Source organism: Helianthus annuus, chromosome 11 (genome assembly GCF_002127325.2).
Source record: "Helianthus annuus cultivar XRQ/B chromosome 11, HanXRQr2.0-SUNRISE, whole genome shotgun sequence".
In the NCBI taxonomy this organism is placed as follows: Eukaryota; Viridiplantae; Streptophyta; class Magnoliopsida; order Asterales; family Asteraceae; genus Helianthus; species Helianthus annuus.
The window spans coordinates 21,442,531-21,467,198 of NC_035443.2; the positions used below are offsets into that span (position 1 = coordinate 21,442,531).

Here is a 24,668-nt window from a genome sequence, read left to right on the forward strand (position 1 = left end):
ACAAAAGTTATTCCAAACACCTTTTTAAAAAAACTTTTATCTTAAAAGTTATAAAGTGTTAAATAAGCTATTCCAAATCCCTATTTTCATTTTTAAAGGAAAAAGTTATTTTCCTTGGTTAGTCTAATAAATCGTTAATTACACAGATATTGCGTATGACTTACCAAAAAATTACGCATTTCTTTTATAAAATGTTTTAACACAATTAATTTTTAAAACCAAATTCTCCTATATATTAAAAACCCAACGTTTTGAATAGTAGTGAATAGTGAAACAAGCCATGGGCCATCTTCATTGGTTCACAAGGGCGGTGCCTTCACCCCTTCAGTCCATATATAACGCGGTGAGAAAGAGGTGTCGATTGATGATGGTGGAGCGGTTAACGGAGGAGCACCGCCGCTCCTTCCGTCCATCTTGTCTGATCGACGCCTATCCCGTCTTCGATCTCCTAAGCGCCTTTTTAGTGAATACCCGTCGTTGCCGACGGCCGTTTGAGTCCGATTCTAGCAGCAACGGCTATCCCGATGGAGGCCAATTGTTGCTGGCGGCCATTTGAGTCTGTTTCTGGCGGTGACGGCCTTCAGATTTCTCCATGGTAATCTCTTTTTATCTCCATTCTTGAGTTTTATACTTTTAGAGCTTTTGGTATAATGCATGACTTCTCTAATTTGTGAACTCTTTGGATCTATAAAGCCTAAAGAATTTCTGATGTAAAACCCTAAGTATACTATGAATTTCTAGGGGTGGAGTTTAGTTGTTGATATCCAGTAATCTTGATTATTGGGTTCTGAAATATCAAATCTGGTGATCATGAAGTTGTAAAGGTGGAATCTTTGCATGTTAGGAACTCGAATATCAAGATTTAGAATTGGAACTTTGATCGTCTTGCTGTTATGAAACCCTAACAGGTCTTTGTTCCTGAATGGGGTCTTTGATTTGTGTTGTTGTAGTCTTTGTATCTGAATGGGGAATTTGATTGTACTATTGTATTGAAACCGTAAGTTAGTCTTTGTTTTTGCAACCTCCGTTGCAGCCATTGTCAACCTGTTGAATTTCACCAGGCCTGTTGGAATTAAGGGTATATGGAACTAAAAGCTATATTTTTGGTCGTTGCGTACCGAGTTCGTTTGCTGGCTATGATGACTTTGGTAAAAAAAAAAGTTTAGGTTTGATGTTGCATAGCAAGGATGGCGAGTGCAGTGTTTGCTACTAGCAACCTGTTATGCAGCTATAACAACCTTAATACCTATTCTGAGCCGTCTATTACAAGTTATTAAAAAACCAAAACGAGTTCCAGTTCCATAAACGACCTCATTAAAATGAGTGAATCATTTCTGTTTGAATGGATCAGTAAAAATGGAAAGAAGGGTTTCATGTAGCTTCAATGACTGCAACTAGCAGTCGTTGGGGTGTTGTGACGTCAACAAATGCAGGATTTTTTTACCAGGTATTGTTATATGCTTTTATCGAGCATATAAAAGCTATAGCAGAATGTTAAATTCCAAAATTTGAATGCATATTGTTAATATTTTGGTACGTTTACAACCAGGCCGGCTCGGTTTGTAAAGTAGCCCAGGCCAGCTCCGGGGAAGTTCCGCCGACTGCGTTGGCGCGTCAACCCTATCAATCGAAAGCCTAGATCACCGTGAAGCTCATGGTGACGATCGTTTATCTGATTACAAGGCGGTGGTGGCTCAATTGAGACCTCAGACAGTCGGCGACTACGGTTCATCACTCTAAGGTGATGACGGAGACGATGTAGGTTAAGTTTCAGGTGATCAATGGTGTCAAACGATGGTCGTTCAGAACAAAAGGATGGTCGGTGATGGTCAAAACAAGGGAACACATCCTGGTCACCTATGGTTTAGGGTTTTCACCGTACCGACGATTAGGAAGGCGATATGTTTGATAAGATTTAGTCATTCGATTTGGTTTTGCCTCTTCGCTTTATTTCTTTGATTTCGTTTTTGCAGTTGAGTCATGAGTTTTTCTTTTGGGATGATGTTTTATGTTATTCATTTTTTCGCTTGATCAGGATGCTATATCTACAAGGTTTTCATTGCATCCTTTTAGCTATTGACTTGGCAATTGATATTGAGTTTTATGAAATTATTCAGAAATAAGGTGTTAATTTGATGTTGATTTTCTAATTATGCAGTTCTTAGTTTTGCATTTTGGTACTGGTGATGATAACTTTTGCCTCCAGAAGAAAATGGTATGATCTCTTACTTTACCTTAGTTCCTATTATGATTTTGGTTGTCATTTTTTTAAATCCGTTTGCATATATCATCCAGGTAGTTTAACCTATTGATTGCTTCTTTTTGCTTGCTTTTTTCTTAATGGCAGCTTACGTTTTTTTATTATTATTAAATAGCATTTTAACACTCTTTGATGTTTGTTATGCAAGTATGCAGTTCTAAAGAGTCTTAAAACTGATTTGAATGGTGAATAAATCATCTTTCTGTTTGTGTTATAAAAAAGAGGTACAACGAGTTTCTTGCCCAAGTGAGATCAGTGCTCAAACACTACCCAACTCTTCAATTATCTCAACCAAGAGAGGTTACATTTGTCTTTTCCACATAATTATGCAAATCATATATTTGTTTTAAAGTTTTGATCTATTTTCACTTTAGGTCTACATATAATATGTGTGTACACAGTGTATATACCGTAGCATGTAATGTGTTTTAAATGTGTTAAAGATTATTGGTTGTGAACGTATGTGAAAAAATCACGGGTCAAAACGGGTCGACAACTTCAAAGAAATAGATCAATGTGGGTTGGTGTCTTAAAGAAACGGGGCAAGTTTCGGATCAAAACGGGTTCGGTTTGGATTGAGTTTCGGGCGGCCGGGACGGGTTTCGGATCAGAACGTAGTTGGTTCGGATCGGATTTCGGGTAGGCACGGGTTTCCGCACGAGACGGGTTTCGGGCCGACATGAGTTTCGCAAAGGACGAGTTTCGAGTCGGGACGGATTTTAGCACGAGACGGGTTTTAGTTCGGTTTTTTTTTGTTTTGTTTGGGTTGGTTATTTTCGGTTTCGGTTGAGATTTTTTTTTCGTTTTGGTTGCTTTTTCGGTTCGGTTTTGATTTTTCCAGTTTTTTTTTCGTTTTGGCCGGTTTTGATTCGGTTTTTTGTTCCTTTTTGATCGGTTTTCCCGGATCGGTTTCAAAATTTTCAATTTTTTGTTTCGTTTTGGTTGTTTCGTTTCGGTTCAGTTTTCGTTTTTTTTTTTTCGTTTTGGTTGGTTTTTTCGTTTGATTTTTTTTTCAGTTTTTTGTTTCGTTTCAGTTCAGTTTCGGGTTTTTTGTTTCGTTTTGGTCGCTTTTTTTGTTCGATTTTTTCAGTTTTTTTTTTTCAGCTTTCGTTTTGTTTCGTTGAATCCTTTTAATTTACCAGATAGCCTAACTCCCGCGATTTCAAAATCGGAAAATACAACCAACTGATGCAGTAATCTTGATTTCTTATGAACACCACCAAACAGATTTAAAAACATATTTTTCAACACTTCGATTTATACATTTAGAAAACACACCCGAACCCGTTTCAACCCGGACCCGTTTCAACCCGACAAAATTGCCCCTTGATATACAATCTCTCTTTAAAAAAGGCCCATTTTTTAACCAAACCAAACCGACCCGACCCGAAACCCATTCTGACCCGGAACCGTTTCAACCCGAACCAGTTCTAACCCGAACCCGTTCTGACCCGAACCAAAACAACCCTTTTTGTGACTGACACGTTTTGACCCGAACCCGTTTTGACGCGGACCCGTTTTGACCCACGACCCAACCCGACCCGGCCTGACCAGTTTGCCAAGTCTAAATTCTACACTTTGTAATGACATGTAAATATGAAGTGATTTTGAATAAATTTTAACCAACTTTCAAGACAATCAAGTAAATTTACCTATCTTGTCACTGAGTGCATACTTTCAATTGGGAATTTTTAGGTTTTCAATTTACTAACTTTTCTTTGAAATTATGTTTCACTCCATTATTTACTTGAATTTTACGACTCAACTTAAGTTTGTTACTATTAGTGTTGATGTATGCAAAGATTTTGTTTTACTTCTTACAATGCTACGGGTTGTCATATAGATAGTTTCACAACCATGTCGTCGCACACGCATGTTCTTCAGCAACGCCCCCAGTGACAGGAAAAGCTGCTGATGTTATGCTACTGGAGAGGTTGCAAAGTAAGGGGTTGTACCAATTATGTGACTTATGTTACAAAAATAGATAATAAATATATGCACGCACCCGTATGCACTTATTATATATAGGAAAATGGTGGTTAAAAAATATGTGTGTTATTTATGTTTTATAGGAAATGAGCTACTACGGGACCACTATGTAAAGACCAAACTTTTCACTACCGAGCTCATGGTATCAGTCAAACCGTTTACCAGGTACCATTTCATGCATTTCAACCATTTGCCATAATGTGTATGGAGTTACAACCCATGATATTACTAGTGTCAGGCCTCCTAATCCAAGATCTCACTCAGCTAATGCAACCAACAGGTGTACGGAATCCACCTGATGATCAACCACTGTAGATGAAACACTAGAATGCAAAGATCTGTGAGAGAAATCAAGAATACACAGAGTATTCTTGATGAGGAAGAAGAATGACGTCACACACAGTAGCCGCCAGAAAAAACACACACAATAATTAGGGTTAGAAAGGTGCACAGAATTTCACACAGAATCGCCGTCTTGTCTATTCCACATAAAGGTATATATACAAGACAAACCACGGACTCCAAGACGTACTAGAAGCCCGGACAAAAACACACTACCTAAAACCCCAACTTTTGCCTAAACACAAACCTCTGACCAAAGGCTAGACAAAAACTTGGACAAATTGTCCAAGGATAAACCTTGGACTAAGTTTCAAGAAATGTACAATAAAGACCCTAACAATTGGAAGGTATGCACTTATCACCCAAAGTGCATTAACAAACTCCCCCTTGATCAGTGCATGGTCTTCATGTGGTCTTGAATTCTTCATCCTTGCTTCGAGTACTCGCTCCTGCCCATACCTTGTTCTTCACACAGAATTGAACTACCTTGATGAACTGATCAGCTAGCTCACGATCTTCTTTAAGGTATTTCAGAGGCAGGCGTTGAAGCTTCTTCAGATGTGCTTCCCTTAGGTTGACAAGCCAAATCGGATCCAGAATTCTTGCAATCTCAACCGTCACTTTCTTCTCGGTAATTACCGCTGCCCCAGTCTTGCCATCGAGATACCAATACCCTAAGCTGTCAAATTTATCGAGATCAAATTTGCGCATAGGGATTTTACGAAGGCATCTCGCTGGAGGATAGACCATCTTCCATTCTTCCTTGCCAGTAAACTTATTGAAGTACTTAACTCCCCGACCAACTGCTAGCTTGAAAGTCTTCCATTTACTTGCTCGACTCTCAGCAACGAGATGAGGAATTAATCCTCTGATGCTAGCAACATTCGTATCGCTGTTGAGATTCAGCTGAGCAATGTGATGGAGATCACGAGCTGGAAGAGTCTGAAGGAACTTGGCCCATGGCCTGAAATACTGTACCCCATCGGTCCTTTTGATCATTACCAAGCTGTGTTGTTCATCAAAATCCCAACTTCGAATCTGACCCGAATACTCACCTTTTGTTTTTATATACCTCTTCCATTGAGTTTCGTCAGGAAGAGGTTTAAACCATTTGCGAGCTGCCAAATTAACTTCCTCGGGAACTCGAATAGGATTATAGATTTCTTCAGGCATTTCACTTCCAAACACAAAGCTTCTAATATCATCACTGTTAACTGGTAGGGACTCGTACTCAATCCTTTTCCCTTGCGCAGTCTCAATGAATTCGAACTTACCAGCTAGTTCGTCATCAGTTCGCTAGTCTTCAACCAGTTCCTCAACCACTTCACCAACTCCTAAAACCAAATCAACAGCAAGATCCAATTCAGAATCAGATAAGGCACCTGTATCAGCATCCACAGGACCTTTATCTCCCCCTGCGGCTGCACCCGAGGACTCCCCTCATCTTGAGCCGAGGTTGTAGCTTCAGGAGCACGTGCGCTCCTTGACTGCTCCCCCTGCTTCGCTGCGTTGGGATCCTTGTCCTTGTCCTTGTCGAGATCATCTCTGATTTTCTTTAGCTCATCTATCTTACATTGAGCCTGAATCTGAAAATCCGAATTCTCCCCCTAAGCAGCAAGGAGTGACACGAGATCCATCACAATACCGAGAAGCTGATCCGTTGTCCTATCCAAAGTCTTCTGTCGGGCTGAAGTCGAGGCATCTTGCGTTATGGACTTTCCCAACTGAATACTTTGGTCTTTGGTTAGACGAAAGAGCTGCATCATCTGCTGATCTCGAACCGCATCCTTTTTCTTCAAGTAAACAATTTCTTTCTGCTGCTTCGCGATCTGATTCTTATGTTATACCATGACCTTAGCAGCATCCTGAAATTTGCCACGAACAAACTCTTGAAAATTCTGCTCTTGACCAGAACTTGACAATCTCGAGGCAGAAGCTGTCGAAGGTCTAGGAGTAGCAGGTCTAGAACCAGACGGTTGTGCACCGGATGGCCTAGGACCTGAAGACGGCAAAGCTGGAGGTCTCTAAGATCCTTTCTTCGATCGCACTGGCGGACTTGGACCGAAAGCAACCTTCGGATGGACTTTCCGTGTCTTTGGCGCTCGCATATCGGTGAAAGCACTAGGCCGCGGTGGCAAGGAAGAACTTCCTGATAAGGCAAACAAATTGCCCGTACCCATTGGAGAAGATAACGACCCAAAAAGCGGTACTGTAGGAATCTGAGAAGACATCATCAGCGTTAACGGTTGAACAGAAGTAGTCATGCTGGTAGCTTCCACAAAGGAAGTGAATGGAAGTGAAGAAGATAGTGACGGAAGAGCGATAGATAACTCCAAATTTAGGAGACCTCTGGAATCTGATGGAGCAGCGCTTGATGTAACCATAACTGAAGCAACTATCAGACTCGAACACTGAAAATCCGAAACAGTAACCCGTCGTCGCTTATACGTCTTGAGAGGAGCTGACACACGGACAATATCCGTATCAGGACGACGACTGTCTTCATCCTCATCATCAGAAGAAGAACTAAAAGCGATTGAATCCAAATCGTTCGCTCTATCATTCCAACTCGCTAAGCGTATACTCCAGTCGGAAGAGGGACCGAAAGAAGCAACCTTTGCTCGAAATAACTCAAGTTTTTCCCTTTCAGAAGGTGTGATACGATTTTGAAGGTCCTTCAGAACTAACATGAGGTATTGCTTTTCAGTTAGCATATCATTAACAGACTCATCCACAAAAACTTCTTCGATAGGACGCTTCCCTTTATCAACTGCACGGGAAGACGGACCCACTTCTAGAGCCGCATCAAGCTCTAGGATCACCTCATCAGTTTCTACAGCAACTCTTGTTGCCGAAGACGTAGAAACTGGAGCATGAACAAAAACATTTTCCTGAATAGAAGCATCAACAATTGGTTCATCAATAACTGGTTCTTCAATGGGTTCAGGTTTCGGAGTATTAACCGGTGGTTGTTGAAGATCAACCTGAGGTTGAACAACCACGGGTTCGTGAACATTATCCTCAACTGCCTGCATTCCTCCACTAAAGATTTGATCAACACCATTCTGAATGTTTAACCAAATTGGATCATTTTCCGAATTGTAGTTCTCTTGAACAATTGCACCAAGCAAAGGAGTCGTAACAGGATGAACATCAGTCTTCTTGGACGCATTAACCTTGGCACAATCAGTAAAAATACGAGTATGCATGGGCGCTTGAGCGTGCGCAGGTAGAAATACATCGAATGGAAGATTTGGCAACAAGTGTCGAATAATAAGCGAAAGAAAACGAGGATACAGAATCATCAATCGCTTATCATTTGCTTTTAGACCAATTTGATGTTTGTAAGCTTGGAAAATCATTAGTGAGAAATTGTATGGCTGGTTGTAAGTTAACCCAATCATTGCAAAAAGAAGATCATGAGCCATGCCATCCATTCCCGATTTTCGTGGAGCTAAGCACTGCATCATTACATGAAAGAAATATCTCCACTGCCCAAGAATCAATCCTTTGGCGATCTCCTTCCTGGTAAAACAACCCACGTAACCGAAAGATCGAGCCCCACGTTCACGAATTTGCTTTACATAACACGTGTTTCCATAATCTAAGTCACCAAACCGCAAAGCCGCACGAATAACGGCTTCTGTGATAACAATAGGGCTTCCATGAATAGTAGCTTCGATAGAGTCAGCAACAATCTGTGCCGTACGCCAAAAATCTTCAATATACCCTTGTACTTGGTGAATATTTTCTGAAATCGCGAAAAAAATTCTTGAATTTCGAAGAAAACGTATAATATCAGAATATTCGGCTCCGCCACGAACGTTTTCGTTTATCAATGCAATCTGATTGTGATGATGATGAAATTTTCGAACAGGACTGTAAGACCCAGCTTATAAACCAGATTTATATACATAAAAACCTTGCATTAAATGTCGAAACATTGCCTTAACAAAACTTTCATCATTTTAATCCATCTAGGCACCACAAACATGTATAATTTTTACAAAATCATAACCAAGACATTAACTACAATTGTTTACATGGTTCTTAAAACAAAAGGTTATATGCGGAAGCGTATGCTAGAGTGTTCGGTTCGAGTTGACAAGCTTGATCTTCATCCTTCACTTGGGTACCTGAAAGCTAATGTGTTCAACAAGCATTAGAGTTTTTAACTATGATAGAACACGTAATTGGATTAGATTCGAAAACTTATTCAAAACAAGAAATAAGTTTTCTTCAACAAGGCTCCACCGTAATTTACGGTATCACCGTAAATTACGGTGGCTTCTGAATGTTTGGGGGGTCTACCGTAACACAGTAGGTATCCACCGTAACAGAGTTGCAGGTCACCGTAAATTACGGTACCACCGTAATTTACGGTGGACTCTGCACATGACTCCTTTGTTTAAAATGCAGGATTTTGCTGGTTCATTATGTGACGAAACAGCATACTTTCGCATAAATTGTTAAATGGCTGGGCTAGTTCTTTATATCTGTATTTCGGTTACCACATTGCTCATTTATAACTTAATTGGGCATGTAACGGAAATTAACAATCACGCTAGATTACAAGATTTCTAATAGACCTTTGTACTATAATCATGCATTCAAACCAAAACGTAGCGTCTAAAATAAGAACAAGGTTTATAAGTTTGTCTTATAGTATTCGCTACACGGCCTATACCTCATGTATTAATTGCACATTATAATAAAGTCATGCTTCGTGTTTATTCTCAAAACTTGTTTGACCCGTTTAGGTGCATAATGTACGCACCTTACGGACACTAGACATCATGTTTGTATCATGTTTAGGGCAATAGCCAATTTTCATGACATAATGGTAAATTCTCGGTTATCATGCTTTTATTCCTCTTAACCAACTCATAAAGCTATCGATATGTAAAATGTAATGAAACGGTAAATTTCATACCTTTAAAGCGCGCCTTTCCCTCGTGAATCCCCTCCGGCTTGCCCACTAGAGGAACCGGACTCCTTGCCTAGAAAATCCAGTTTTTAACATGTTTAGAATCATTTTCATGACCATTTTCACACCGATTTTGGACCATTATCAAATCTGCGTTTTTATCCAAATTTTAACATTTAAGTCCTCACTTAGGCATTTCAACAAACACCTAGCGGGTCAGGTTTTCCTACAATCGTTACCAAGTTCGTAGCATGAAATTTAACATCTAATTTCACTTTATTTAACAAGTTTTTACATACATCTTGACATCTATATTTCTGAATCATTTCACAAATTCAGATTTTATTAGAACAAGAGTCAAATCTCTAGCATTCACCAAGTTTCCTTCAAGTCCATTTGTTCCCCACATGTAAATCCCCAAACCTTACAAACATGATGCAAAGTTTTGACAAGAAATCACATAGGGTTTAATCCTAGACATCAAATTACTTCAAGAATCATCCATGCATTACACATCTAAGCTAAATTTCAGTTTTTCAAAGTTAACCTAGAATTGTGATGGATCAAAATGCCAAGATTTTACATACCTCTTTGATCCTTACAACAAGGGGTTTGCTAATTCGTGTTTAGAACTTGATTTGGAACGAGATTGAGGCTTCAATTTACAGATTTTAGTTGTGAAATCTAGGGTTTTGGAGAACCCCTGTCGCCCCCTGCTCTCTTGATCGACCAGACTCCCTAATTTGGGATGTTTGCTTAATTTTGTTACTATTAGTAACTTATCTTTGAGTTTTGACAAGTTTAGCCCCTTAACTTATGATTTTCTCTAGTTTTAATTATTTTAACCATAACATGCATTAAATCAAGACTTGGAATTTAACTAGGTTAAATTCCTAGTTGGTAAACTCTTGTTTATCTATTCTTTGAACTTTATAATATACGGGTTTATGTTTTTGGGGTGTTACAAGTCCACCCCCCTTAAAAAGGGTTTCGTCCCCGAAACCGAATTACGTACCAAATAATGTAGGGTAGAGACGCCGCATCTCCTCTTCGGGTTCCCAAGTAGTGTCTGACCCTTTTCGGTGGTCCCATTTGACCTTGACTTGATGTATCACTTTGTTCCTCAAGCTTTTCTCTTTACGAACTAAAATTGCAATCGGTTTTACCGCATAGTTGAGACTGTTATCCACTTCGATATCATCGTAGTGGACATGAGCGGTCTCATCGGCCAAACATTTCCGGAGATGTGATACGTGGAATGTGTTATGAATCCCACTCAACTCTTCGGGTAATTCAAGTTGATAAGCTACCTTACCAACTCGTTCAATGATTCTAAATGGCCCAATGAATCTCGGGCTTAACTTCCCCCTTTTTCTGAATCTGATAATACCCTTCCATGGGGAAACCTTTAGCATGACCATATCGCCAACCCGGAACTCAATCGGTCTATTTCTCTTATCTGCGTATGCCTTTTCCCGTCTTGAGCCGCTTTCAAGTGCGTCCGAACTATGTCGATTTTCGCATTTGTAGCTCGAATTATATCAGTTGGTGCTAGCCCTCGCGGGCCCACCTCTCCCCAACATACCGGAGTCCGACACTTTCTGCCATATAATAGCTCATACGGGGCCATTTTAATGCTCGCGTGATAGCTATTGTTATATGCGAATTTGACCAAGGGTAAATGGACATCCCAACTACCCCCAAAGTCAATAATGCAAGCCCGTAGCATATCACCCAATGTTTGTATTGTTCTTTCGCTCTGCCCATCCGTTTGAGGATGATAAGCAGTGCTAAGGAACAATTTAGTTCCCATCTGTTCTTGGAATTCACGCCAGAATTTCGAAGTAAACCGAGTATCTCTGTCTGATACAATGGATATCGGTACCCCATGCCTTGCTATGATTTCATTGGTGTATACCTCCGACATTTTCTCAGATGTATACGTTTCTCGTATCGGAATAAAGTGGGCGCTTTTAGTTAACCTATCCACGACCACCCAAATAGCATCAAAACCACGACTTGTTTTAGGTAGTTTAGTCAATAGGTCCATCGTGATTTGCTCCCATTTCCAAACCGGAATTTCTAACGGTTGGAGTTTACCGTACGGCTTTTGGTGTTCCGCCTTAACTTGTAGGCATGTCAAGCATTTGTCCACGTATTTCACAGTGTCTCGCTTCATTCCGGGCCACCAATAATTTTGCTTCAAGTCATGATACATTTTGGTCGCTCCCGGGTGAATGGAATAACGGGATTTATGAGCTTCATCAAGTAGAAGCTTCTTAACGCCACATGTGTTAGGAACCCAGATTCTATTAAAACGAGTCTTTAGGCCGTGACTGCCCACTTCAAGGTCTTTAACTTGACCAATAATTCTTTCCTTTTTCCAGTTTTCCGCCTTCACAGCTTCATCTTGTGCTTCTCGAATTCGTTCTAGTAAACTTGAAGTCACAACCAGTTGCATTGATCGTACCCGTATCGGGGTATAATCTGTTTTGCGACTCAGCGCATCGGCAACTACATTGGCCTTACTGGGGTGGTAATGTATTTCACAGTCATAGTCCTTGACGGTTTCTAACCACCGCCTTTGTCGCATGTTTAATTCCTTCTGGTCGAAGAAATATTTCAAGCTTTTATGGTCGGTAAAGATTGTGAACTTTACTCCGTACAAGTAATGTCTCCATATCTTTAAGGCAAACACCACCGCCGCCAATTCTAAGTCGTGAACCGGATATTTATTTTCATGAATCTTCAATTGCCTCGAGGCGTAGGCGATAACCTTGCCTCGTTGCATTAACACGCATCCGAGCCCCAATTGAGAAGCGTCCGAGTAAACCACCATGTCTTCAGTCCCTTCCGGTAAGGTCAGTACCGGAGCGTGGGTCAACTTTTCCTTGAGTGTTTGGAAAGCTTCCTCTTGCTTAATACCCCACACAAACTTTTCCTCCTTACGAGTTAATTTGGTCAAGGGTAAGGCAATCTTGGAGAAATCCTGTATGAATCTCCGATAATATCCTGCAAGCCCTAAAAAGCTTCGGATTTCCGAGGGATTTCTTGGAGGGCTCCATTTTGTCACAGCTTCTATCTTTGACGGATCTACTAGTACTCCATCAGCACTAATAAGATGCCCAAGAAACTGTACTTCCCGTAACCAGAAAGCACACTTCGTGAATTTTGCATACAGCTTCTCTCTTCTGAGTGTGTCTAATATTTCCCGCAAATGACACACGTGCTCGGCTTCACTCTTTGAATATACCAGAATGTCATCGATAAATACAATTACCGACTTATCTAGCATGGGTTTGCAAACCCGGTTCATGAGGTCCATGAAAGCCGCGGGTGCATTGGTCAATCCGAAAGGCATTACGAGGAATTCATAATGCCCGTACCTCGTACGGAAAGCCGTTTTGGGTACATCCTCCTCCTTGACTTTCAATTGGTGATAACCGGATCGGAGATCAATTTTGGAAAACCAACTTGCTCCTTGTAGTTGGTCGAATAAATCGTCAATTCTTGGAAGTGGGTATCGATTCTTCACCGTGAGTTTGTTTAACTCCCGGTAATCGATACACATGCGCATACTGCCATCTTTCTTTTTCACGAATAAGACTGGTGCGCCCCACGGAGACACACTCGGTCGGATAAATCCCCTGTCAAGAAATTCCTGAATTTGAGACATCAATTCTTGTAACTCCGACGGTGCAAGTCGGTATGGCGCCTTGGCCACGGGTTTCGCGCCCGGAATCAACTCGATTCCGAACTCTACCTCCCGTTCTGGCGGTATCCCCGGTAGTTCTTCCGGAAACACGTCTTCATAATCTCGCACGACCGGTACATCCCCAATTTTGAGGAGTTCTTTTTCCGTTTCGCTCGCATATACCATAAAGGCCTTGCATCCATGTTTCATGAGTTTGCGAGCTTCTAGCATTGAGCATATCACCGGGTTACCTCCCTTTTCTCCATATATTGTAACTTGCTTTCCGCTAGGAGAAGTTAGTTTTATTTCCTTTCGGAAACAAACCACTTTTGCGTGGTAACGGGATAGCCAATCCATTCCCACTACCACTTGGAATTCTCCCATCGACATCGGGATCAAGTCTATTGCATATTCCTCGTCATCAATATTCATCGTGCAGTTTTTACATACATCACAGACAATAAAGCTTTTATTATTACCTATCTCTACCTCTAAAGGCATAGGTAATTTTGTTAGAACAAACGAAGGGTGTCGAATAAACCCATATGAAACAAAGGATTTATTCGCACCAGTATCAAATAACACACGTGCGGGAATTGAATTTATAGTGAATATACCTGAGACCACGTCAGGTTCGACCTTTGCTTCAGCAGCGGTCAATTGAAAGGATCTTGCTTTGGCTTTTGCGGCTTCACCTTTTGAGTCTTGCCCTTCTTTCCTTCCCGCCAATTCTGGGCACTCCGATCTTTTATGACCCGTTCGGTAACAGTTGTAACAAACGGTCACTTTTTCCGGGCATGATATAGCCATATGTCCCGTTTTTCGACATATAGGACAAGGCTTATCTTTGAAGCGACATTCACCCTTATGATTCTTGCCGCAGATTTTGCAACTTGGTGTACCGCCCTTTGCATCTGATTTCTTTGACGTTTCATTCGTTCTTGCTTTCTTGGTAGGGCTTGGATTTATATCCTGTGCCCTTCGTTCACCCCGCTCTATACTCTTCTTCAACTCAATCTCCCTTTCCCGAGCAGCATTGACAATCTCGGTAAGGGTCTCATACTTTGAAGGGGTTATGAACTCCCTATATTCAGCGCTCAGCATGTTATGGTAGTAATAAACTTTTTGTTCTTCGTTCGTGATCAGATCGTCACAGAACTTCATTTTGTCCATAAACACCCCCGTGATCTTGTCTATGGATTCACCCTTGTGTCTGAGTTGCATGAACTCTTCCTTGATCTTGTTTATAACCGCTTTGGGGCTATGGTGTTTAAGAAACGGCGTCTTAAACTCCTCCCACGTCATGGCCTTAGCCGCTTCGTTTCCAATCTCCTTCTTTTTATTATCCCACCAATCCTTCGCTTGACCTCTTAACTGACCCGTACCATAAGCTACGTAGTCATTTTCATCACAATGTGTTCTCTCGAACACTCCCTCGATATCGCCTATCCATCGCTGACACACGATTGGATCAACTTCCCCATTATAGATAGGCGGTTTACAAGCTATGAATTCCTTGTATGAACAAGGTTTTCGTTCCCCGGATTTTTCCTTTGCTAGATTTGAATTATCTTCTAGCTTCTTGATTCTCTCTTCTACCACTGATAAAACCGTATTTTGGATTTTATCAATGAAGTTCGACAAGCTGTTTTCGATCGCCTTTCCAACTTCTTCGGCAATCACTATTCTCATCTGTTCGGTGACTCTTGGCACCGCATCTCCGTCACCTCCGCTTGCCATCTTTGATACTGAAATGTTTACATATATTGTTAAACATTTCATTTGTAATACATGTTTTACTTGTTTTGATTTGATCAAGTTCGCAACTTGACTCAATCATTCTTGTCTCATGCTTTTCTCGTGTTTGAGTGTGCTTACACACTCTTAATTCTATTATTCTTGTTTCATGCTTTTCTCGTGTTTGAGTGTGCTTACACACTCTTGATTCTATTATTCTTGTTTCATGCTTTTCTCGTGTTTGAGTGTGCTTACACACTCTTTTCCATGTATATTCGTTCGTGAATTATTTCTATACTTCTAGATTTTACTTAAGCAATAACTCTTACCGGATGTTGATCAAGCTTGAACCGAACACTTATTGGCAACCTTAAGCTCTGATTACCAACTTGTAAGACCCAGCTTATAAACCAGATTTATATACATAAAAACCTTGCATTAAATGTCGAAACATTGCCTTAACAAAACTTTCATCATTTTAATCCATCTAGGCACCACAAACATGTACAATTTTTACAAAATCATAACCAAGACATTAACTACAATTGTTTACATGGTTCTTAAAACAAAAGGTTATATGCGGAAGCGTATGCTAGAGTGTTCGGTTCGAGTTGACAAGCTTGATCTTCATCCTTCACTTGGGTACCTGAAAGCTAATGTGTTCAACAAGCATTAGAGTTTTTAACTATGATAGAACACGTAATTGGATTAGATTCGAAAACTTATTCAAAACAAGAAATAAGTTTTCTTCAACAAGGCTCCACCGTAATTTACGGTATCACCGTAAATTACGGTGGCTTCTGAATGTTTGGGGGGTCTACCGTAACACAGTAGGTATCCACCGTAACAGAGTTGCAGGTCACCGTAAATTACGGTACCACCGTAATTTACGGTGGACTCTGCACATGACTCCTTTGTTTAAAATGCAGGATTTTGCTGGTTCATTATGTGACGAAACAGCATACTTTCGCATAAATTGTTAAATGGCTGGGCTAGTTCTTTATATCTGTATTTCGGTTACCACATTGCTCATTTATAACTTAATTGGGCATGTAACGGAAATTAACAATCACGCTAGATTACAAGATTTCTAATAGACCTTTGTACTATAATCATGCATTCAAACCAAAACGTAGCGTCTAAAATAAGAACAAGGTTTATAAGTTTGTCTTATAGTATTCGCTACACGGCCTATACCTCATGTATTAATTGCACATTATAATAAAGTCATGCTTCGTGTTTATTCTCAAAACTTGTTTGACCCGTTTAGGTGCATAATGTACGCACCTTACGGACACTAGACATCATGTTTGTATCATGTTTAGGGCAATAGCCAATTTTCATGACATAATGGTAAATTCTCGGTTATCATGCTTTTATTCCTCTTAACCAACTCATAAAGCTATCGATATGTAAAATGTAATGAAACGGTAAATTTCATACCTTTAAAGCGCGCCTTTCCCTCGTGAATCCCCTCCGGCTTGCCCACTAGAGGAACCGGACTCCTTGCCTAGAAAATCCAGTTTTTAACATGTTTAGAATCATTTTCATGACCATTTTCACACCGATTTTGGACCATTATCAAATCTGCGTTTTTATCCAAATTTTAACATTTAAGTCCTCACTTAGGCATTTCAACAAACACCTAGCGGGTCAGGTTTTCCTACAATCGTTACCAAGTTCGTAGCATGAAATTTAACATCTAATTTCACTTTATTTAACAAGTTTTTACATACATCTTGACATCTATATTTCTGAATCATTTCACAAATTCAGATTTTATTAGAACAAGAGTCAAATCTCTAGCATTCACCAAGTTTCCTTCAAGTCCATTTGTTCCCCACATGTAAATCCCCAAACCTTACAAACATGATGCAAAGTTTTGACAAGAAATCACATAGGGTTTAATCCTAGACATCAAATTACTTCAAGAATCATCCATGCATTACACATCTAAGCTAAATTTTAGTTTTTCAAAGTTAACCTAGAATTGTGATGGATCAAAATGCCAAGATTTTACATACCTCTTTGATCCTTACAACAAGGGGTTTGCTAATTCGTGTTTAGAACTTGATTTGGAACGAGATTGAGGCTTCAATTTACAGATTTTAGTTGTGAAATCTAGGGTTTTGGAGAACCCCTGTCGCCCCCTGCTCTCTTGATCGACCAGACTCCCTAATTTGGGATGTTTGCTTAATTTTGTTACTATTAGTAACTTATCTTTGAGTTTTGACAAGTTTAGCCCCTTAACTTATGATTTTCTCTAGTTTTAATTATTTTAACCATAACATGCATTAAATCAAGACTTGGAATTTAACTAGGTTAAATTCCTAGTTGGTAAACTCTTGTTTATCTATTCTTTGAACTTTATAATATACGGGTTTATGTTTTTGGGGTGTTACAAGGACGAGGTGGATCTGTGTTGGACCGTTGTATGACCCTAAACAGTCAGTTAAGGCAGTTCATCTTTGTGTACAAATGCGGAATCAGTGTATACAAAGTAACAACAGCTTTTCCTTTCAATTTCCTTCTTTATTTATGCTTTCTGAACAGATTTTGACAGAGTTTCGTCACCTAGAACATGACCAGATTTCGCTCCAACAGTTACAAATGAAGATGACACATGAGGTATTTATAGTGTTCTTGATTTCGCTCCAAACAGCAGGAGCGAAATCACCATGTGTCTCATAAGCGAAACCCCTAATGTACCTATAAGCGAAATCTCTAAACAAAACACACTAGAGCGAAATCAACTAACTATCAGATTTCGCTTCAAATGACATGAGTGTCATTTGGGGCGAAATCACCTTCTAAAACCCTAAATTGATTTTCGTGCTCCAATCTAACCTATCTAGACCTAAGACTCGATACAGACGCAGTTAACAGACATTCAGTGCACCAACAGACTCCCCCTTGGATGTTGACGAAGTCTTCAGCTCCGAGTCTTTAGTCTTGGTCTTTTCTCCAACTTTGTCTTCTCATTGTAAAAACTCTATCTTCACAGGTTCAGATCTTATCTTGGCTCTATCTTCAGACTCACCTTTGACTGTTGATCCAGACTCCCCCTTTCACAGACTCCCCCTCTCAGTATGCTGGAATCTGAGGTCTTGATCTGGTTCAAGCTTTGACAATTAGCTCCCGTGGGAATGATGAAGTCCAAAAACCTGTGTCTCAAACATCAACCATTACAAACTTATCTTTTCACAAAAACACATAGTCTAACAGTTCTAGAAATCCACTCAAGTATTCAGGTTCAAGTTAATGACCCTGATTACTCAATTAATCCACCAAGTCCAACTTAATGACCTTGGTTGATCTTTTGACAAAACAGACTGATTTTGTAAAACATTTTCAAACATTTTCTGAAAAATATAACAAGCATCAAATTAATGAACTTGCTTTAACTTGTACATCACTCGAACTCTGTCATAGTAAGCTCTCCTCATTCTTCAGCTCAGAACTTTTCCTGCATCTTCTTCAATCTTCAAGAATCCAACGATTAACTCACCACTTTGGTTTGTCAAAAATAAATCAGAAATGAAAAATCTTTTTGGATTTTAAGAAAGTGTTCTAAACTAAGAAATGAAATACAGAAACTTAAATTGCAGAAAGTAAACAATATAAACTGTTTACAAACATATTTTTGGTGAGCGTGTCAGGGAATCATATCAGCTTATCAGACAAATTACCAGTACCGTTAAGCTTCATTTCATATTCAGACTTAAACAATTCACGTAGATTATCAATATACTGATCCATCTTAAATTTTCACACAAATTTCAATTTACTCAGGATACGATTTAGATGTTTTATGAACTTAGCTCATTCATGTGTCCCACCTCTTGAATATACTCCCGTATCCAGAATCCCAAATATTCAGTCTTACAGGTGAGTATACCACAGATGATATCTGTTAGGGGTTAAATGCGAGGGCCGTGAGAGCTCAGGTCGATACTTCCGTATACGCAGAGAGATGACGGCTTCGACTTTTCGGTGTGTCCCCTTTAGAGGATCTTTTAGTTACAACAGCAGTGACTATCAATTTTATTGTTTCATCAGCTTGCTGAGGGCGATGCTATGTTTCAAGCATTTGCAGAAAGTATTATTCGGGGACTAGGTCAGAACTTCCATTTAGCAGAAGTCCCGGAATAATACCCCAGATATCACTGAGTATAAAGACCTAGTATCTCAGAATAAGGGACCTTTCAAACGAGATTTTAGGGGTTACCTATATATCCAAGTAGTGTTCCCCACGAATTTCGCAAGTTTGATATTTTAGGTTTATATCCCGAATAAATCTACTGATTGTGCGAAAACCTATCGACACATCATCAGTGAGACTGTTTAACTCATTTAAACTTTACAATTCTTTAGCATACTGTAACTATCTAGCCGATGTACAATCATTTTCCCTTTTTACACAAGCTCTTTTTCAATTTTATAATGTTTTTGGATTTTGAAAATTTTATCATGTTTTTTGTATTTTTGCATTTTTTACTGTTTTTGTATTTTCTGAAAATATACTATTTACATCTACTCCCCCAAATACCAAAACAAGTAAAAAATCGACAAACCATTGCAGATTGTTTCTCATCTTCATCCGCAACAGTACTCTCATCAACGCCAATTATGCCATCCGACACCGAAAGAAGCTTCATACCGTTCAGTTTTAACAAATATTTAAACCGATTTTTATCAAAAGCTTTGGTATGTAAATCAGCTTTCTGTTCGTCAGTGTGGATTTTCTTTATTCGACTCAACTTTTTCTCGAAACAATCGCGAATAAAGTGATGTCGAATTTCTATATGTTTAGTTTTAGCGTGATGTACTGGATTCTCTGTTATATTTATTGCGGCATCATTATCAACAAAAAGAGGTGTGTTAAGAAACTGCAAACCGTAGTCGCGCATCTGTTGTTGTATCCACAGGATCTGAGAGCAGCAACTGCTAGCAGATACGTACTCCGCTTCACATGTAGATAGCGCCACAGACGTTTGTTTCTTACACTGCCAGTTTACCAATCTAGGTCCAAAAAACTGGCATCCTGCAGTTGTTGATTTTGAATTGACTTTGCAGCATCCGAAATCCGAATCGGAATACCCTTCGAGCGTAAAGTCGCCTGTTCAAGGATACCACAACCCCAATGTAGGAGTTCCCTTCAGGTAGCGTAATATCCTCTTCACAATAATCATGTGCGAAGCTCTCGGGTTAGATTGATATCTTGCTGCGAGGCACGTTGGGTACATGATATCAGGACGTGAAGCAGTTAGGTACATCAAAGAACCTATCATGGAACGGTAGAACGTTTCATCAGCCCTGTCTCCTGTGAGATCTGGGTGAATCCCATGATTTGTTGCAAGTGGGGTAGCACCTGGAGTAGAACTTGACATCCCAAATTTCTCTAGAATATCATGAACGTACTTCGTCTGGTGAATGAAGATTCCCTCAGGTAGTTGTTCAACTTGTAGAACCAGAAAGAATTTCATCTCCCCCATTAATGACATTTCAAATTTTTGCTTCATCACCTGTTCGAAATCTTTGCATAGATTTTCATTCGTCGACCCAAAAATTATATCGTCCACATAAATCTGAACTATCAGAAGATGTCCGTCGACCTCTTTAGTGAAGAGAGTGGCATCCACTTTTCCACGTATGAAGCTCTTGGCTAGTAGGTGTTGAGACAAAGTCTCGTACCAAGCTCTCGGGGCCTAGTGTAAACCATACAGCGCTTTGTCCAGCAAGTAGACCTTGTTTTTGTGGATTGGATCGGTGAAGCCCGGCGGCTGACCGACATAAACCTCCTCTTTAACCTTCCCATAAAGAAACGCCGATTTTACATCTAACTGATATACTTTGAAGTTCTTCCAAGACGCAAATGCAAGGAAAATTCTGATAGCCTCTAGTCGTGTCACAGGAGCATAGACTTCAGTAAAATCAATTCCCTCCTGTTGACTAAAGCCCTGAACAACTAGTCGAGCTTTGTTCCGTACAACAACTCCTCTGTCGTCTCTCTTACATTTAAATACCCGTTTCGTATTGATTTTCCTTTGACCATCCGGCAAATCCACTAGCTTCCACACTCCCAACTTTTCAAACTGACTTAACTCTTCTTGCATCGCAATGACCCAAGAGTCTTCAGTAAGCGCCTCTTTGTAAGTTCTCGGTTCGATCTGCGAAATAAAACAACTTAATGAAAATTTTGTTTGTAAAGGTGCTACTGTAGAATAAAAACATGTAAGGCCCTGGTCAATTTGACGTCTCGCTAAGAACATCCACATCACCTTCCAGATTAGTAACATTTTGATTTGCGTTGTTCACCAATTTGGTTTGTTTGACTTAAATCCTGAATCTGCTCCCCCTCAGAATCTGAATCTCCATGGTCAAATATCGGCATATTTTCAGCTTCTTTATTATCATTCTCAACCGACTGATTATCGTGAGCAACTTCATTCTGTTGGACATCATCGTGTTCACCAGCATTACTCGGACCTGCTTCATCGTCATTTGAAGTTTCCCGTGGTCGCCTTGAATACTCAGCTGGGAACCTTTGCTGTGATTCGTATTCACGCAAAATATCCAACTCATCAAAGAAATCTTCTTCTTCTTCTCTCATATCAAACGAATCCCACAACTTGTCATAATGATATCGCCATGAATCTCCTGGTTTTTGTGGTGGCATAGTATAACCTTGACATTCAACATTTGCAGCTTCAATAATCCGCTTCTCACTTGGAACGAAGACACGTCTCGAAGGACTTGAATATCCAACAAATATACCCTCAATGCACTTCGGACCAAACTTTCCATAAGGCTCTAGAACAGTACAGGGTGACCCAAACAGTTCAAGATACTTCAAATTAGGTTTGCGGTTATTGATCAACTCAAAGCATGTTTTGTTGAACTTTTTGACAGTGAGAACTCTGTTGAGAGTATAGCATGCGGCGGAAACAGCTTCAGCCCAAAAATTTATTGGTAACTTTGAATCTGCGAGCATAGTTCTAGCCGTCTCGATTAGTGTCCGGTTTTTCGTTCTGCGACTCCATTCTGCTGCGGAGTGTACGGAGCACTAAACTCATGCAATATACCTCTTTCATCACAAAATTCTTCCATCTTGCTGTTCTTGAATTCAGTACCATTATCACTTCGAATTCTTTTGATATGCCTTTGGTACAGATTCTATATTCTTTTGAACAACGCCATCAAACTGTCAAACGTTTCGTCTTTCGTTTTCAAGAAAGAAACCCATGAAAATATGGAATAATCATCAGTAACTACAAGACAATATTTGTCTCCCGTAATACTCTTGACATTCACCGGACCAAACAAATCCATGTGAAGTTTCTCCAGGGGTCTTGAGACTGAATTGACTTGCTTTGTAGGGTGTGACTTTTTCTTCTGCTTGCCTTTAACACAACTAATGCACTCCCCTTCCAGATGAAAACCTTTGACATGAACTCCTGTAACCAAATCATTGTGTACCAGATGATTCATTTTTCTAAGATGTATATGTCCCATCTTCCGGTGCCACAATCTCGCTTCTTTTTCAGTTGCTCTGGACACAAAACAATGAGCCTGACCCGTGGTTGTAGTAGCTACACTCATATCCAACACGTACAGGTCATTAACTCTTGGTGCCCTCATGATAATCCATTCCTCATGGATAACAAATCCTGGTTTCAAGATCAAACATTCTTTATCAGTGAAGTGAGTGGTATACATCCTGTCACAGATCTACGAGATACTCAGCAGATTGTTCTCCAGCTCAGCAATGTAGTTAACTCTTTCAAACGTCACAATCCCGTTGGATAACGTTCCTTCACCAATAATCCTTCCTCCTTGATTACCCGCAAAACCAACATAACCTCCATTGATATCCTTCACATCATACAACAATGCAGTCTTCCCTGTCATATGTCGAGATGCTCCACTGTCCATAATCCAGCGTGAGACCAATCTCGGAAGATCCTGCACATATAACAACATGATTCAAACACTTCAATAAGGATGCCGATTCATGCTTCACGATCAAGGAAGCTCCGGCAATTCAAACTGTTTAGTCAAACATTGTGTCCACCCAAGCCTCATCAGCCTTGGGTGTAACCTTGACACTTTTAACTCTCGCAAATTGAATCTTGAAGTTTTCAGCCTTCAGAGGTGGAAAATTTGCATCATAATCAATCGGAATTGAATCCTCAGAAGGTGAAATCTTTTTCTCAGTTTTAGGTTTCCATACTTGTTGAGATAATGCAACCCTTTATAAAACTTGTCATTTTTAGTTACCACTTTCTTTATGGGTTCATTTTTCACTTTGATATTGTCATTTTTCACACTCTTTTTCTCAACAACCATTGGTGCTTTACCCTTCACCTCAACTTTCTTCTGTTGAATCTTCACAGTTTCAGTCTTAGGCTTCACGTTGGTACACTTTCGTGCAATGTGACCAACTTGATTACATCTGAAGCATGTTCGAGTATCAACCACTCAACTTGTGCCTTCAGACATAGCCTGTGAAGCTCTCTTCTCAAAGAATTCTTCATTCGGTTTTGAAAAAATTTCTTTCTCTTCATCAGCAAGTGAACTTGTACTGTTCACAAACACCTTCTTTTCAATAAACCTCTTGTTTTGAACATTTCTCTTTTGATAACTCTTACCACCCTGATAACTACCCGACCAATTGTTTCGATTTTTGTTATTATAAAAACATGGTGGAATAACAGGTTTCTTGTAGTATGATTTGCCTTTTTCAAAATTCATTTGTCTCTTTGTTTGACTTAGACTGTTCACTTCTGACAACTCAACTTCAACCAACTTGAAAACATTTGTTAACTTTTTCACGTTCACATTCTCAATTGGAAACTCTGAATCCGAATACAACTTATCAGATCCCGACATCTTGTACATGACAAAAGTAGGTTCATCATTTAAGTTGTTTTTGAACTTTTGTTTCGGAATGTATTTATCTAAGAAACATCCATCATCTTCAGCTGAATCAGACATCAAAACACTTTCAGCTGTGCTCTTAACAATCTCTGTCTGAACACTATCATCAGATGATGTAAAAGTAACATCAATGTTCTTAGGAAGTTTAACTTCATTTTCTTCCTCAATTTCAACCAACCCAGATTGCTTTTTGGTATAATTTTCAAGAATTGGCGGTGGAACTTGATGAAAACCCACCCCAGTTCCATCTGAATATGTGACAACTCGTATTTTGAACCTAACTTAGTATAACTCGTTTGAAACTTATGTGATTATTCGAACCTTATATGATTGTGTGAACTTAAACGGCTACTTGATTGACTAAGCAAATGATTAGCTATTATGTGATTATTCGAACCTTATAGGCATGAGGTGCCAACTCCTATTACCTATTGGACTATACCTAATTCAAGGCGGACATGGCGCACACCTTTGACTCACGTCTTGACATGAACATTGCTTATTACTGTAGGACAATCGAGCAAAGTGACGAACCATCTGAGCACACGAAGGCATGTTGTAAGTGTGTGCATAACTGACTTTAGTAAACGTTTGGGAAGGACACTTATCTTGGGGAGAAGCTCTAATGCAGCTGCACCATGACAGTATGCATACAGCCCATGCTGAGGCATAACCTGGACAGTAACTCTAATCTCCTTGTTGGACTAATGTAGTTGACAACGTAATCGCAGGCCCAGGACTTGAGCTCAAAACTCTCGAACATTGCTTAGATCGGAAAT

At 39.8% G+C, this 24,668-nt stretch overlaps 1 long non-coding RNA gene across 4 annotated transcripts; it reads left to right on the top strand.

Annotated features, from left to right (window-relative positions):
• The first annotated feature begins 274 nt into the window (after window positions 1-274).
• Window positions 275-10,454, top strand: LOC110925341. 4 transcript variants are annotated; one of them, XR_002584472.2, is made up of 5 exons: window positions 275-595; window positions 2,159-2,215; window positions 2,409-2,560; window positions 4,104-4,201; window positions 4,333-10,454. It is a non-coding gene; the product is annotated as an uncharacterized LOC110925341 (long non-coding RNA). The 4 variants fall into 4 exon arrangements; XR_004872195.1 differs by having other exon boundaries at window positions 2,416-2,560; XR_002584473.2 differs by having other exon boundaries at window positions 2,483-2,560.
• The last annotated feature ends 14,214 nt before the right edge of the window (window positions 10,455-24,668 follow it).